Source organism: Oryctolagus cuniculus, chromosome 4 (assembly GCF_051225735.1).
Source record: "Oryctolagus cuniculus isolate XC-2025 breed Fujian yellow rabbit chromosome 4, ASM5122573v1, whole genome shotgun sequence".
NCBI lineage: Eukaryota > Metazoa > Chordata > Mammalia > Lagomorpha > Leporidae > Oryctolagus > Oryctolagus cuniculus.
The window spans coordinates 25,947,313-25,963,730 of NC_142870.1; the positions used below are offsets into that span (position 1 = coordinate 25,947,313).

Here is a 16,418-nt window from a genome sequence, read left to right on the forward strand (position 1 = left end):
GGGGCAGCTACGGCCCTTGAGGCCATCTGGGGAGTGAAACAGCGGATGGAAGACCTCTCTCTCTCTCTTTCTCTCTGCCTCTCAACCAAATAAATAAATCTCAAAAAAAAAAAAAAAAAACAAAAACATAGCTTTGCAAACTGATCTCTGAGGCTATCGAAGGAAAAGCCAATGTAAATTGACTCATTTCCTCCTGCTACACACTCATCGTACAGATCACTCCCGAGATCTCTAAAGGGATAGGAAATTCTTCCCAATAAAAAGCAAATAATCAATACTTCAGAAATTAGCAGACCCGCTGAGTGCCCTGTAATCCAATTCTGTTCCAACTTTTTCTCCCTGAAGACAGTGTCAGTTGTCATAGGTGGGGAGCTCACTCCTCAAGATAGCTTCCTCTTCCCTGCACCCCACTCCACCTCAGTTGCAAGCCCCATGTTATTTTCATCTATGTTTCTCACCAGCAGGCTAACAATTGGGGTTCCCATAACCTCACTTTAGATTTCAATTCATTTCGTAGAGTGGTCCAGAGCACTTAAGGAAGCAGTTACACTTACTGACTTACTGTAAAGACTACAGAAAAGGATATAGAAGAGAGGCATTAGATAAACGTATGGGAGAAGAGCATGGAGCTCTCCTGCCCTCTCTGTCATGATCTCCAGGAATCTACATGTGTTCACCTAAGTGGATGCTCTCTGCTCCCTCTTCTATTAGGTGTCTGCGAACATAGGCATGATTAATTTTTCCTTTGTATTATTTTAATAAAGTTTACTTATATAAGGTGAACATATATACATATATATATTTCATACATATATTTCATATATACAGATTTAGGAGCATGTGATACTTCCTATCATACCCTCACAAGCTCCCACCACACTCCCTTCCTTTCTCATTCTTTCTTTCAATTTTTTTTCTTTCTTTCTTTCAATTTTACAATGATATATTTTCAGTTTCTTTTGTAATCATAAGCTTAACTCTCCACTAAGTAAAGAATTCAGTAAGTAGTAAAAAAGCAAAACAAAAAAACCCAAAACTGTTCCTAAACTGAACAGTAGACAAGGGCTATAAAAATAATCAAATTTCAAAATATCAACTTCACCCATTTATATTACATTTTTCTGTACTCTATTAGTTACCACAAATCAAGGAAAACTATTGAGTTTGTCTTTTTGGTACTGGATTACTTCACTAAATTTAATGGTTTACAGTTGCATCATTTTATTGCAAAAGAAAGGATTCCATTGTTTTTTAGCTGTGTAATATTCCACAGTGTACTTATGCCAAATTTTCTTTATCCTAAAGTTATAGGTTAATTAACATCTGGATTGATTACATATCTTAGATATTATTAATTAGGCTGCAGCAAACATGATGGTACTGCTAACTCCTTCATATGCTGATTTCATTTCATTCATGTAAACCCCATGATGTGGGATGGCTGGGTCATGTGGTAGATCTGTTTTCAGATTTCTGAGGATACTCCATACTGGTTTCCACAGTGGCTATGGTAATTCACATTACTACCAATAGTGGATTAGGTTACTTTTCCCCCATATGCTTGCCAGCATTTATTGTTTTTAGATTTCTGTATGACAGCCAATGTTATTGGGATGAGGTGAAATCTCATTGTGGTTTCGAATTCCGTTTCCCTGATGGCTAGTGATCCTGAGCATTTTTTCATGTGTCTTTTTGTCACTTGAATTTCATTTTTTAAAAAAGCTTGTTTAAGTCCTTTGCCAATTTCTTAACTGGTTAGTTTGTTTTGTTATTGTTGAGTTTCTTGAACTTTTTAGGTTCTAGATGTTAATACTTTTTTCATTTCCATGGACTGCAAATATTTTCTCCCATTCTGTCAGAAGCCTCTTCATTTTTTTGGTGTTTCCTTTGCAGTGAAGAAGCTTCTTAGCTGGATTGATCCCATTTGTCTATTTTTTCTTTGATTGCCTGTGCTTTTGGAGTCTTTTCCAATAAGTCTTTGCCTATGCTAGTGTCTTACAGAGTTTCCTCAATGTTCTCCTCTAGTAATTTGATGGCATCAGGTATTACATTTAATATTCTTGATCCATTTTGAATTGATTTTTGTATAAGCTGTAATGTAGAGGTCTTGTTTGTACTTTTCCATGTGGAGATTCCTTTTTCCCAGCATAATTTCTTGAAGAGACTGTCCAGTTTCTAGGGATTTATATTAGTTCCTTTGTCAAATATTAGCTGGTTGTAGATACATGGATTGATTTCTTGAGTTTCTCTTCTGTTCCATTTGTCTACATATGTACTTTTTTTTGCCAGTGCCAGACTGTTTTGATTATAATTGCCATGTAGTATGTTTAGAAATCTGGTATTGTGATAACTCTGGGTTTGTTTTTGTTTAAGATTGCTTTAGATACTCGGGTATCATGTGTTTCCATATGAATGTTAGCATCCTTTATGCTAGGTCTGAGAATGTTGTTGGACTTTTGATTGAGACCCATTGAATCTAAATTGCTTTTGGTAGTATGGACAATTTGATGATATTAATTCTTCCAATTCATGAATATGTCTTCAATTTCTTCAATTTTTCATTGTTTTGTTATACAGAATCTTCAGATACTTGGTTAAATATATCCTAAGTTATTTAAGATTTTTTGTTGCTATTGTGAATTGGGTTATTCTTATAAGTCCTTTCTCAGCCACGGAATTATCTGTGTATACAAAGATTATTGATTTTTGTGTGTTGATTTTATATCCTACAATATATCAAACTTTTATCAGTTCTAATAGTCCCTTAGTGGAGTCATCTGATTTCCCTTTACATAGGACCATGTCATTAGCAAACAGGGATCATTTGATTTTCTCCTTTCTAATTTTTAAACCACTGATTTCTTTTCTGTGCCTAATGGCCCTGGCTCAAACTTCCAGAACTAAATTGAATAGCAATGGTGAAAGTGAATATACTTGTCTGCTTCTGGATTTTATTGGAAATGCTTACAGGTTTTATAATACACACTTCCCATGAAATTTTTGAAGATTCCTCATTTTACATATAAATAAGTATATGAATATTTGTATATATGAGTATACACATAGATATAAGCAATTGTTACATTGCCAATGTGACAACTCACTTGTCACTTGGAAATGACTCATCAATCTATCAATCATTTCTTTGTAAATGTTAGCACATTCTCCTTCTTAAATATCACAAAATGGGATATGGAACTTATGTTCCCAATTGATAGGTTTCTGAATGGCTACAGAAAAAATATGCAAAGCAGTTTCACTGACTACTATGTTCTAGATTGAAAATTATCTGGTTTAGTACATATATGTTAAATAATTTATTTAACAGAATTGGAGATAGTGTTTGACTTTTCAAATGTCATCTATTTGAATACTTCCAAACATAACAACCTCAGCCTTGTTCTCCTTGTTGAAATACCTGAGTAGAAGATTTTATTCTAGCAAATAACTTGACTATTCTCAGTTTGCATTGATAGTCTTCACCATGATGTATCCTTGAGATTGGTTCTCCCTATCACGTATATAGCACTCTTAAAGTGTTTATTAATTGGTGAAAAATATGCAACTCAAGACTTGTTTATGTATTATAGCTGCCTCCTATTCCACTCAAAGTAATTTTAAAAATCACTGTGTTTTTGAAATGTGTGAAATTGTATACCTTAAATAAAAGGTTTCTGGGTAAGAAAAACAAAAACAAAAACAAACAAACAAACAAAAAACATGAAGGCGAATCTCTGTAGGAATTCTCCAAGCTCTAAGAACATAAAGTTGAAAACTCCATAATCTAAATCTAAGTAAGTTGATTCTCACCTACATATTCTAGATCCCTGTTTGGCTCTGGACCACATTTGCTGGTCTTCTTCCGCACTGCCTTTTGCAAACAATATTTTTATGTGACTACAAAGCTTATGTTCTTTCCAACTTCTAAAGCCAGATGGTCTAACACTCCATGTAGGATTTCTTTATAATTTCTATGCTTCCAAGCTCTTTGACTAATGCCAGTAACTAGTCAAGTATAGGTAATCTTGTATTCTTGGCTTTTGCCCCAAGTACCATCTCAAGGCCAGATTCTTGCAACTTACAAAAGCTATCTGTGTTTCTCAAATTAACAGAAGTTTTATTTAGTGCTTCTTTCATATCTTTAGTGTACCATTAAAAAGCTTCATCTTTTTATACTAACTTTACTCCTATGAATAATACCTCAGATTTCTGTTCTTTATAGAATCAAACTTGGGCTATATGCAGAAAAGAGTTAATACAGTATCCTCAAAACTGCTATGTTTGGGTATGGCTGCTTCTAAGACTGGCACTTGGCTTGTATCTGGGATTTGGAGAGTTCCGATCATTGTTAGAACTATAAGACCAGCACAGCATTCCTAACCTGTTTATAAAAATAATCTAGTTTAGACTGAACATCTGCTTTTCTTTAGGGAATTTGAATTTGAACATACTGGACGTAGAGTGTTTACATAAGCAGCTGCCAATTAAACCCTAGGCATTGAGTCTCGGAAGAGTTTCTCTGGTAGGTAGCATTTTACATGTGTTATCACAGTTCATTGCTGAAGGAATTAAGCACATGCTGTGTGACTCAATTTGGAGAGGACTCATAGAAGCTTGCACCTGGTTTCCTCTAGAAAGACCGTGGATTAGTTAGATTGGGCTGTCACAACCGAATACCGCAGATTGTGCAGCCTAAATAACAGAAACTTATTTTCTCATGATACTGGAAATTGAAAGATCAATGCTAGCACAATTTAGCTCTCATGAGGGTTCTTTTCTTGGGTTGTAGATGTTTGCCACATTATACTGTTTGCTCAGAGGTAGAAACATAGGAAGAGTGAGCACAGAGGAGAGAGGGTGAAAAAGAGAGAGAGAAAGGTTTCATATTTCCTATAAGACCACTAATTCCAACAGACCATTCACTATCCTCATGACCTCCTAAGACGTAATACTTTTCAAATGACGGATCTGCAGGCACAATTGGGCGTTAGAGGTTTAACACATGCATTTCTGGAGAACACACATAATTAATCCATATAAAATTTTATTATCTTCCTTATCTGAGGCTTGGCTTAAATAAGTTATTGCCATGAGTATGACTATATGCTGAGTCTTGCATGCCTTCCTTGTAACAATCAAATCTCTAGCAGATATTGAAGGAGTGTAATACAATCACGTTATTTATACCATTTATTTCAGAGTATCAGTCCATAAAGCTGGTACTTTATGTGCTTCTTCTGTTTCTCTAAGTCTTCTCCTGGACTGCGTGACATTGCTCAATCATCTGCCTTCTTTATTCAGAAACAAATACATTTTTATCTTTATGTACCTGCAAATTCATCCATGTGAACTTTTTTCCACAAGATGCCTTGCTTCTTATGTATCTCTTATAGCGCCTTTGTATTACTCAGTATTTCACTGCTTTAAGAAATATCTTAGAAGGGCCACTTAGGAAGAAACAAGTGTTATTGCAGCTCATGGTTTTGGGGGTTCAGTTAAAATCAGCTGACCCCATAAGTCTGTTTTCTGATGATGATCAAGGTCAGCAAAGGTAGAATGTACATGTTCTGGATTCCATGAGGCAGTAAATATCTAGTTTAGATCACAATTGAATTCCTAGTACCTAATATATAGTCAGCTTATAATTGGTTCTCAATGAATATTTGATTATTTATTGAATGAAAAGACTGTATTTTCATATTAGTATTAAAGATCCTTTATATTTTTTTGGCTTATGTAAAGAGCTCATTATTGCAGTAGACCATGGGATTTCCAGAGAATCATATTAGAATGGACCCAATACTGCAATATATATTGAAAGTGAAGAGAGAGGCTGATTTTTTAAAAAATCTAATATATATCATATTAAATAATTTTATTCAAAGCAGTTCATTAAAATGTTAGATTTGCAAAATAAATCCTCTAACATAAAATAATCTTACTCATAATACTTCTTTATTATTCCTTTCTCTTTCACAGGCAGTGAATGATGATCAATGTCATTAAAGCAATAAATCAAAATCTAAAGAAGTGCTATTATCTTTGAAGTGTGATAACAGTCTGATCAGTTTAAAACATTTTCTATTGACCTTTTGCTTTTCTCTTCCATTACTTGAGCTTTAATTCTAATTTTATCCAATTGTTGTCTTATGTGTTTCAACTGACTTTGTCTCTGCCCTTCTCTCTTTACTGTTAAGCAGGTGTTGCTTTTTCAATTTTGTCTTCTTACTTTTGTAGCTTTTTAAAAAGAGTAAGCAATTTTAGGCTTTTTTTCTGAGATGAAATCTGATGTCAAAGCATTGTACAATAACATCCCTTTATCTCTACTTTTGTTTTCTGTAATTTCAGTTACTCAGTTAACTGTCAAAACTCCACATCTCCTTAATGACATATCATCAGATCAGATCAGTAATAAACTCTTTGTCCCAATGGCTATGTCATTCACTTCACTTTAACTCATAACATAGGTATTATGTCATCTCACATCATAACCAGAAGGAAAGTTCAGTACAATAAGATATTGAGAGAAAGAGATCACAAAACTTTTATTACAGTATATTTTAATCATTCTAATTTATAACTAGTTATTGTTATGGGTCTCTTACTGTGACTGACCTATAAATTAAATTTTATCATAGATATGTATATATATTATATTTAGGTTTTAGTACTGTTCACTATTTCAGGCATTCACTGGGTGTCTTAGAACATGTACAACCCCTGGATAAGGGTGAACTACTCTGTGTGTGTGTGTACACATGTGTATGCACATGTGTGTGCACCTTTGTGAGAGAGTCTTCCTAAAAGATTTTGGACTATAGGACTAAAAGATAATCTTACTTTTGTGTAAACAGTATTTGACATTCATAGACAGTTTTCTCATCATACAAATTTCCATGAATTTATTGAAAAGTTTTAATATGTATGGATTTCAAAATATTTTGTCCCAAAATAAACTTGTCTTTTCATTTGGTTTGCATTTCAAAGTCTATGTTACAGAGAAAGAGGGAAAGAAAGAAATCTTCCATACAGTGGTTCACTCTTCAGATGATTGCAACTGCCCGTGCTGGGCCAGATCAAAGCCAGGAACTAGGAATTTCATACAGTTCTCCCACTTGGGTGGCAGGGACCCAGACAATTGAGCTATCTTAAGCTGCTTTCTTCCAGGCCATTTGCAGGGAACTGGATAAGAAGTAGAGCAGCTAGACATGAACAAGTGCCCATATATGGGATGCCAGCATTGCAAGCTGGGATTTACCTGCTATTCCACAACACCAGCCCCAAATTGGCCTTTTAATTCTATTGTTTCATGAAATTTTTGAAGTGCCCTTGTATTCATATGAATATGTACAAGGTCACCAGTTTTGTTTTACTGGTGGACAATGTTCCTACCAATAAAAGGATTGGCTTGTGTCCTCTGTTACTAGTGCCATTAATATCATTATCTGTTTTTCATTCATCAAGTCTTTGATGGAAGAGAACATGTCTAAACAGTCTCTGTTTTTCCTGATTGGGAGGTATAAATCCAACTGGGTAGGTCCAGTTTCAATATTCCTAATATATTTTAAAACCAATTCTACGTTTTTTTATAAATACATTTTGCCTTTCTCTGATGTAAAACAAAATGCCAAACTTTTTCATGGTAGCTCAGAGGATCAGCTGAAACCTCCAAAGCCAGGGGCAAACACTGACATTGTCAAGAGAGGTTCTATGTGCCTCAGAAACAAGACTTATTCAGCGGTAAACAAAACAGTTCCTCTGTCTTTTACCCAGCTGCCACTTTGAGTCAGTCTTACATACAAGCAAAGAAGAGGTTTGTGTGAAAGGGTGTATTTATAAACAGTACTGGTCACTACTGTACATTTATTCCTTCTATAACTTCACATCACTTGTGCCCATTGGAATTGAATTGCATGAGCTGTGGGGTTTGAAGGTATCTACTAGGAAGAATGAAGCTAGATTTCCATGATGACAAAAATTTCTTAGCCTGAAAATCTGTAGTAAAGCTCCTGAGCTTTGTCCCAAGTTCACTTTCTTATAAAATCCAGTTTTAGCAAGAACCTGTTGAAGTCAGTTTAACAAAAACTCCCTACCCTTAATACCTGAACACTCCTTTTCTGATGAGGGCCCACATCCTCCATCATATCCTAGGCAATGTCGGATCACTACAGCTGGTTTTCAGCAAAGAATCTGTGAAGTCAGTTTAGCTAGATATCCCCTGACTCCTTATGTTTCTTAATAATTTTCCATCCACTTACCCCTATTCTTCTAATATATGAATTCTCACTTGCTGGTACTGTATTTGGAGTTGAGCCAAATCTCTCTCTCACTGCACAGTAGCAATGCCGTGATAGCGATATCTGTTGTGATAGTCCTGACTTACGCTTTGATTTGTTTCCTTTAACAGTAGGTGTGGTGTTGTTACTGGACAGGAGTAGAACAAAATGAGAAATTTTGGGTACCACTTGAAATATTAAAAGTTTTAGAATGTGAAAATCATATCTGAATCTTTCCTAGACAAATCCATAGATGAGAGACTTTTTAGAGCTATTATAATGACAGTAAGATCTCTTTCCCAGGCTGCAGTAGGAACCATTTGGCTTCCAATTCTGATTTGGAAAAAATGCAGAGCACTGTGGTATGTGTTTCACGTAGTGGTTATGATATCATTTGGGACAGCCTCAGCCCAGCTCACAGAGCTTGAGTTTGAGTCCCTGCCCTACTTCCAATTATAATTTCCCATTACTGCGCACCCTGGGAGGCAGCAGGTGATGTCTCTAGTAGTTGAATCCCTTGCCTCCACTTAGCAGACTCAAATTCAATTAGCCTGGGCCTTTGAGGATTGAACCAGCATGTGATATTCTCTCTCACTCTCGCACTCTCTCTCTCTCTCTGTGTGTGTGGGTGTGTGTGTGTGTATGTGTGCTTGTGTGTATGCATTACTCTCTATCTCTGCATTTTAAATAAATCTAATAAAAGTTTAAGAACATGAAAGTCATTTTATTCAGTTAAATTGATATAGTAGAAGGAAACTATCTAGATATACTTTGATTTTTTTTCTGAGTAGACTACTTATAAAACTGAAGGGCTTCAACAACAACAACAACAACAAAATATGGTTGTGCATGTTTAATTTTTGTAAAATCCAGACATTTAGCTGGAGAATGAATAGTACTGAAATCTAGGAAGACCCTTAAAAGTAAGAAGAAACATGAAGAAAACACTTTGCCAGTTAATGATGTTTTCCATCTGTGAGATGTTTTACTCTGTCTCTTTCAGTACTGGTCATCATTTTCCACACTCACATTTGTCTCCCATGTTTAAAGTTGCTTGATATTCAGTGGCTTAAATTTGTCTAACCTCTTTTTTTCCCATAGAACCTAATTTTCTAACAATTGCTCAGAGTGTACTCTTCTGTCCTGCCACTTCTTTTATATTTTTGTTTCAGATTATAGATCCTGTTGGGTTTTAGACAAGCTCACAACCAGGTTAAGTGTGAATCAATCCATTCTGTTAGTTGAAAATGATGAGTTGTGGGAAAGTTAGTTGTCTTTTTCCGAGATCGGACGAGATCGGGCGCGTTCAGGGTGGTATGGCCGTAGACAAGTTAGTTGTCTTTTTCAATCAATATTTTGAATTCTATTAATTTATATTGCTATTTGTATTATTTCTCCAAACGCCCATAATGAAAAAATACTTAAAAATCAATAAGTGCTATTAAAATTCTTTTGGCTAAATAAATGTTACTAACTTTTATTCTAGGGTGGATTCATTATGTACAACAGAATATTAGGATAGAAAAGGTGGAAAATTTAGAATATAAGTTTTAGAAGTGAAATTGTTGGACTGAAATATATTAATTTAGGAAACAGTAAAAACAGTTTTAAGGCACTGTATTTTTTTTTCCTTTTTCATCTCATGTAATTTCCCTAAACGATTCACTTTTATGTAAATACTTAAGTACAACATAGTTAGTATTTTTATTCAGGGCCTTATGTAAAGCTAATGTTATATATTTTTCTTCTCCACCCCTACTTCTACCCTCATGATACCACTTGGTGTTATCTGAAGAAGCCAGTAGGTCTTTTTTTCAGCCAACGGGAGAATTCTCTATGAGATTAACCAAGGAGCCTTTCTCTCTAGAACAAGAAAATTCACTGAGCTATTCCATGAGTACTCAAAATTCCCAGTGTATCAAAATAAAAGCAAATTTCCCTTGAGTCACAATGCTTAACTCCAGAATCCGGCTAAATGACTAGGAGTAGATTGAAGCCAGTGAATATAGTCATTGCATAACAAAATCATCAGAGGTAAAGAAATCTTAAGATCTGCCAATGGCTGTTGAAATATGAATGTGAGAATTTTCATTGATTGTGGCTTTTCTAAAATAAAATTCTATCAAAATGAGTCCACCAACAAGTCAGCTTTCTCGTTATGCTATTTTTCTGAGTCAGAAATAGAATAATAACAATGCCACCTTAATCAGTAGGTTGCTATCTGCTCATTGATAAACTCACATAGGATGTAGATAAGTCTATGATCATCTGTGCCCTCGACAGAGTTCTCTGTGACCAAGCTATATGTCACATTTGGCTGTGATTTATTGGCAGAAACATGGTACATAGAGAAGAATTTATAACAATTCCGCAGTCAAAGCAGAAGGCTGCAGTGTTTAATTAAAAAGGTGTGCCCTTTCTCTTCAGTTAACATGTGAATGATATTCTCTGCTATTGGGCAAGGTGGTGAACACAGAGAAATAAGATCTAAATATGTATTGTATTACTTACTTGTAGGTGATCTTGGGCAAGTTGTCACAATGGCATCTTTTAACTATTTTTTTCTTTAAATTGGTCTAATAAAGCTAATTTTCTTAGCAATTGTGACAAATGAAAACAATATTTCTGGTACATAGAAAAAACAGTAATTATATGTATGCTATTTGACAGACCTAAATGTCATAATTGGCAACAAAAACTGCAGTGTAGTCACAGAATGAAGGTATTAAAAAGTGATAGAGCAGGGAACATACTTGGTGAGTGACTGAAGGAGAACATTGATATTCTGCAAGTTCAAATGATGGGCTATCTCTGCTAAGATTAAAAGAATAAAACAGGGTCAGAGGGTATGTCTTACTTCTGAGCTGTTTGCTATACCTTTTTTTCCCCAAAGGAATGAATTAGACAATATTTTCTTATAAACTGTTTAATAGTTACTTTTGAAAAACGTAATACAGTGGAATATTATTCAGTTATATAAAAGGCTGAAATTCTATCATTTTCAGTAAAATGGTTACAACTGGAGGACACTATGTGGAGTAAAATAAGCCAGGTACATAAAAACAAATCATGCATATTCTGCTTTACATGTGAGAGCTAAATTTAAAAAAATCATAAAGCAAAAGCAAAGAAACTAAAAAGAGATGCTTGTGTGAATCATTATTGCTGCATATATAGCATTATCAAATTTTGCTCTATAAATTTGCCAAACAAATTGCTAAGAATGATACACTATTTGTTTGGTCTACAAGTCTGTTTATTTGTGACAATATCAGGCTGTTTTGATTATAACTACTCTGTAGTGTGTTTCGAAATCAGTGCTTGTGATGCCTCCAGTTTTGTTTCTGTTGTATAAGATTGCTTTAGCTATTCAAGTTCTATTGTGTTTCCAAATGAATTTTAGCATATTTTTTCTAGATCTGTGAAGAATGTCATTGGTATTTTGATTGGGAATGCATTGAATCCATAAATTGCTTTCGGTATAGTTTGCACATTTTGATGATGTTCATTCTTCTAAACTATGAACATGGTAGGTTTTCCCATTTTTTGATGTCTTCTTCTATTTCTTTATTTAGTGTTTTTGTAATTTTCTTTGACATCATTGGTTAAATTTATTCCAAGGTATTTGATTTTTTTGGAGCTATTGTGAATGGGACTGATCTTTAAAGTTCTTTCTTAACTGTAATAATGTGTATATAAAGGCTATTTATTTGCCTGTGTTGATTTTATATCCTTCCACTTTACCAAACTCTTTTATGAGTTCCAATATTTTCTTAGTGGAGTCTTTTGGATCTCTTATCTGTAGAATCATGTCATCTGCGAATAATTTGATACCCTCGTTTCCAATTTGTATACCTTTGATTGCTTTTTCTTGTCTAATGGCTCTGGCCAAATTTGTATAACTATATTAAATAGCAATGATCAGAGTGGGCATCCTTGTCTGATTCCAGGTCTTAAGGGGAATGCTTCCAGCTATTTCTCATTCAATAGGATGCTGGCCTTGGATTTCTCATATATTGTATTGATTAGTTTGAGGAAGTTCCCTCTATATCTGTTTTGCTTAAGGCTTTCATTATGAAACCCTGCTGTATTTTATCAAATGTTTTCTCTGCATCTATTGAGATAATCATATGGTTTTTGTTCTTCAGTTTGTTAATATGATGCATCACATTTATTGATAGGTGAATGTTGAGCCATTCCTGCATACTGAGGATAAATCCCACTTGGTCCAAGTGAATGATTTTTCTGATGCATTGCTGGATTTGATTAGTTAGTATTTTGCTGAGGATTTTTGCATCTATGTTTATCATGGATATTAGTCTATAGTTCTTTTTAGGAATTAAGATGATGCAGGCTTCATAGAAGCTTGAGAAGATTCCCTCTCTTTAATTGTTTTGAATATCCTGAGAAGAATTGGAATTAGTTCTTCTTTAAATGCTTGGTAGAACTCAGTGAAGCTGGGCTTTTCTTTTTTGGGAGGATCTTTATGACTGTTTCAATTTATGTCTTGTTTATCAGTCTGTTTAGGTTCTCTATATCTTCATGATTCATAAGTCAGTCCTTAAAAGACAGATATTGTATGTTTTCCTTGATCTAATGTAACTAATAGAATATTTGAAATATAATGTATTGGTGTGAAATAGACATTTTGAGAATAGATGATTATTTATAGCCCTTGTCTCTTCCATTTAGAAGCAGTGTATTGTTTTGCTTTATTTTGTTCTGTTTCTCTTCATGCTATTTGTTGAACTCCTTTATTTAGAGCAGTGTTAATCATACTATCATTAAGTATACTGAAAATAGATCACTGTAAAAGTTAAGAATGGGAATCTGAGAATTAAGGGGATGAAGGTTTAGAGCATAGATGGAAGGGAGACTAGAGGGGGGAAACAGCACTATATTCCTCAATCTATACATAGGAAATATATGCAACTTGTATGACTTAAATACAATTTAAAAAGAAAGATATATTACTACAGTTTTTTTTTTTAGTTTTAAAGATTTATTTATTTATTCGAAAGTCAGAGTTACACAGAGAGGATAGGCAGAGAGAGAGAGAGAGAGACAGAGAGAGAGAGAGACAGAGAGAGAGAGAGAGGTCTTCCATCTGATGGTTCACTCCACAATTGGCCATAACGGATGGAGCTGCGCCAATCTGAAGCCAGGAGCCAGAAGCCTCTTCCAGGTCTCCCACATGGGTGCAGTGGCCCAAGGACTTGGGCCATCTTCTACTGCTTTCCCAGGCCATAGCAGAGATATGGATCTCTCTTTAGAGATGGATCTCCAAGTGGAGCAGCCGGGTCTTGAACTGGTGCCCATATGGGATGCTAGCGCTCCAGGCCAGGGCGTTAACCTGCTGAACCACACCGCCGGCCCCACTACTATAGTTTTAATGATCTGTGATTATTTTAAAAATTTTCTGAATATGAGTGAAATATCATTTTCATTTGAATGACCTTGCCTATATTCCTCCTGAATTATGATCTTCTAATGTTTTACATGTCTAACTACTTATTGAGGAGAACATTAAGCCTTTGGCTATCAAATAAATAAAAATATATTTTCTAAAAAAAAACTGCTGTCCAAATGCCACCTTTATTTTTCAAATCATTTTATGTTGTTCAATATATTTAAGATATTTAGTCACTGTACACTGTTAATAAAATGAAAATATGTCACTTATTATTCTTGTACTCAGAGATAACCACATATATATTTTTATTTTTGTCAAACAATTTAAAATATATACAACAATAAATTACATATTAAAAGTGAACTTGCAATGAAAACTTAATGATGGATTTAGAAGTGCAAAAATATGGCATCATTAATAAACTTTGAAACTCTAAATTTGATCCTCTTCTGTTTTTTTTCTATTTTGGGTAATATTCTGTCTCACATATTAGGATATAAACTTTAAGCTATAATATCTCTAATGGGAAAATCTCTAAGCAGTAAAATGTGCAAGCTTACACAATTTATTGTTATAATAATAGTATTAATGATATGATTTTTGTGCGTATTTTTGAGTAACAGAAAACAACTTCTTGGGTTGCAAAAGTGGCATAGGATTTTTGTAAACAGCCTTTGTAAACTGTTTCTCAATGGGCACTTTAATGTTCCAGTAAAAATTTATCTAAAGCTGCACTATTTAACAGGATTTTACAAAAGCATCCATAAAGCCTGTTTGAGTAGAAGTAATTATTTCTGATTAATTAAGTCACTATTTTAGAAAAGCTAGGAAAATAAAATGAACTGCTATTTTGGATAGAGGTGAGAAGTTGTGCTAGTTGTATATTTGCTGTGGTAACAAAGTATCAGTTACAAAGTGTGAGCCATTAAATTAGTGCAAACTGTTTCCTAGTCACTAACTCTGTGCCTGATTATGTACCTAATTAGTTAGGCTATGCGAAGTCAGTTTATTCTGGGTCTGTAAATGTTCCTTATCAAAATTTGGAATGAATTCAACTGAATTGTATTTGTAATGGTAGTGCAGAAAGGTAAAAATAAGCTCCAGGAACCCCCACTGTGGTGCCACTGCCTCCTGCAGTGCAAGCATTCCAGGTGGGTTCCAATTAGAGTCCTGGCTGCTGCACTTCTGATCCAGCGCTATGCTAATGGCCTGGGAAAGCAGCAGAAAGTGGCTAAAATGCTTGTCTCCTGCCACCCATGGGAGACCCAGAAGAAGCTCCAGGTGCCTGGTTTCAGTCTGGCCCAGCTCTGGCCCTTGCAGCCATTTGGAGAGTGAACCGGCAGATGAAAGATCTCTCCTCTCTCTCTGTCTGTAACTCTGCCTTTCAAAAAGGCCAAAATAAATCTTTAAAAAAAATAAGCTACAATTTCTCTGGTCCCTCCAGAAAGAGGCTTGTCAGTGCCTGGATGCTTATGGACTCACAAGGGAGTTTATGTTCTAGCATGGGGGAGGCGGGACATTACCTTCCCTTTATTCTGCACTGTATGAGAAAGTGTGAGAAAATAGTCTTCTGAATTTGAAAACAAAGGAGATTTGCTGTTGGGCAGTATAGCGCTTCTTCTTTTTTTTATTTATATGACAGGTAGTTATAGACAGTGAGAGAGAGAGAGAGAAAGGTCTTCCTTCTGTTGGTTCACTGCCCAAATGGCCACCACGGCCGGCGCTGAGCCAATCCGAAGCCAGGAGCCAGGTGCTTCCTCCTGGTCTCCCATGTGGGTGCAGGGGCCCGAGCAGTTGGGCCATCCTCCACTGCACTCCCGGGCCACAGCAGAGAGCTGGACTGGAAGAGGAGCAACCAGGAGTAGAACACGGTTGGCCAAAGCTGGTTGGGAATGCTAGCTGTGCAGCAACTGGACATATTCTACCCTTCCTTTCCAACTTGTCTGGTGGAAAGCTGATATTTGGGGCAACCGCTTCTGTGAGAAAATGGAATAGTGGTGATGTGGGAGGTACTCACATTTACCTTGATTGGCTCATCGACCAGACAGTGCAGAATGAGATCTCATGGCTAAGTTTGTACAATTTATTTCAGTACAGAAAGACCAAAAGGGAGCGTTGTGAGCAAGACAAATTTGTCAATGGAAAAATTCATGATAGGGCAGTTTTCTTTGAAGTATAGTGAGATCAGTTATCTTAATTCAGTCCTTTGAGGATTTTTTTGATTTCCTAAGGAAGTAAGAACAGAGATCAGCTTTGTTCTGAAAATAGAGAAGGAATCAATCTTGGATAAATAAACAGATAGCTTCAGGAGAACATTTTGATTTTCAGATATAGAGTAGTTAGAACTATAGTATATATGATGGCTTAAAAAACAAAAACAATGAATATGCTGAAATAAGGAAAAGCAGCAACAGTTTTCTTCTAGTCATTTTCCAGGGGTCCATGACTATACAGTGCGGACTACTTTAACTAGGACCATGAGAGAGATTACCTAGTACAACTAGGAGAGTGTATTATACAAAACAGCTTTATAGAGAATATCTGAGGAATCAGATTAATAGAAATATATTCCATCTTATATCACAGCTGGCTCCCAGAAGTAGCTCAATGATCTCATTAATGTTTTCGCTTTTGAGTTGATAATGAAGATGAGGTAAAAGAAAATCAAGGAGTTGAATTAGTAAATTTTTCTGTTATAATTTGGCTTACACATTTGCTCTTTCATTTGT

The 16,418-nt window shown here is 35.2% G+C and overlaps 1 pseudogene; it reads left to right on the forward strand.

Moving 5' to 3' along the window:
• LOC100352523 (replication factor C subunit 1-like) overlaps window positions 1-16,418 on the forward strand; it is a 165,807-nt pseudogene that overhangs the window by 36,269 nt on the left and 113,120 nt on the right.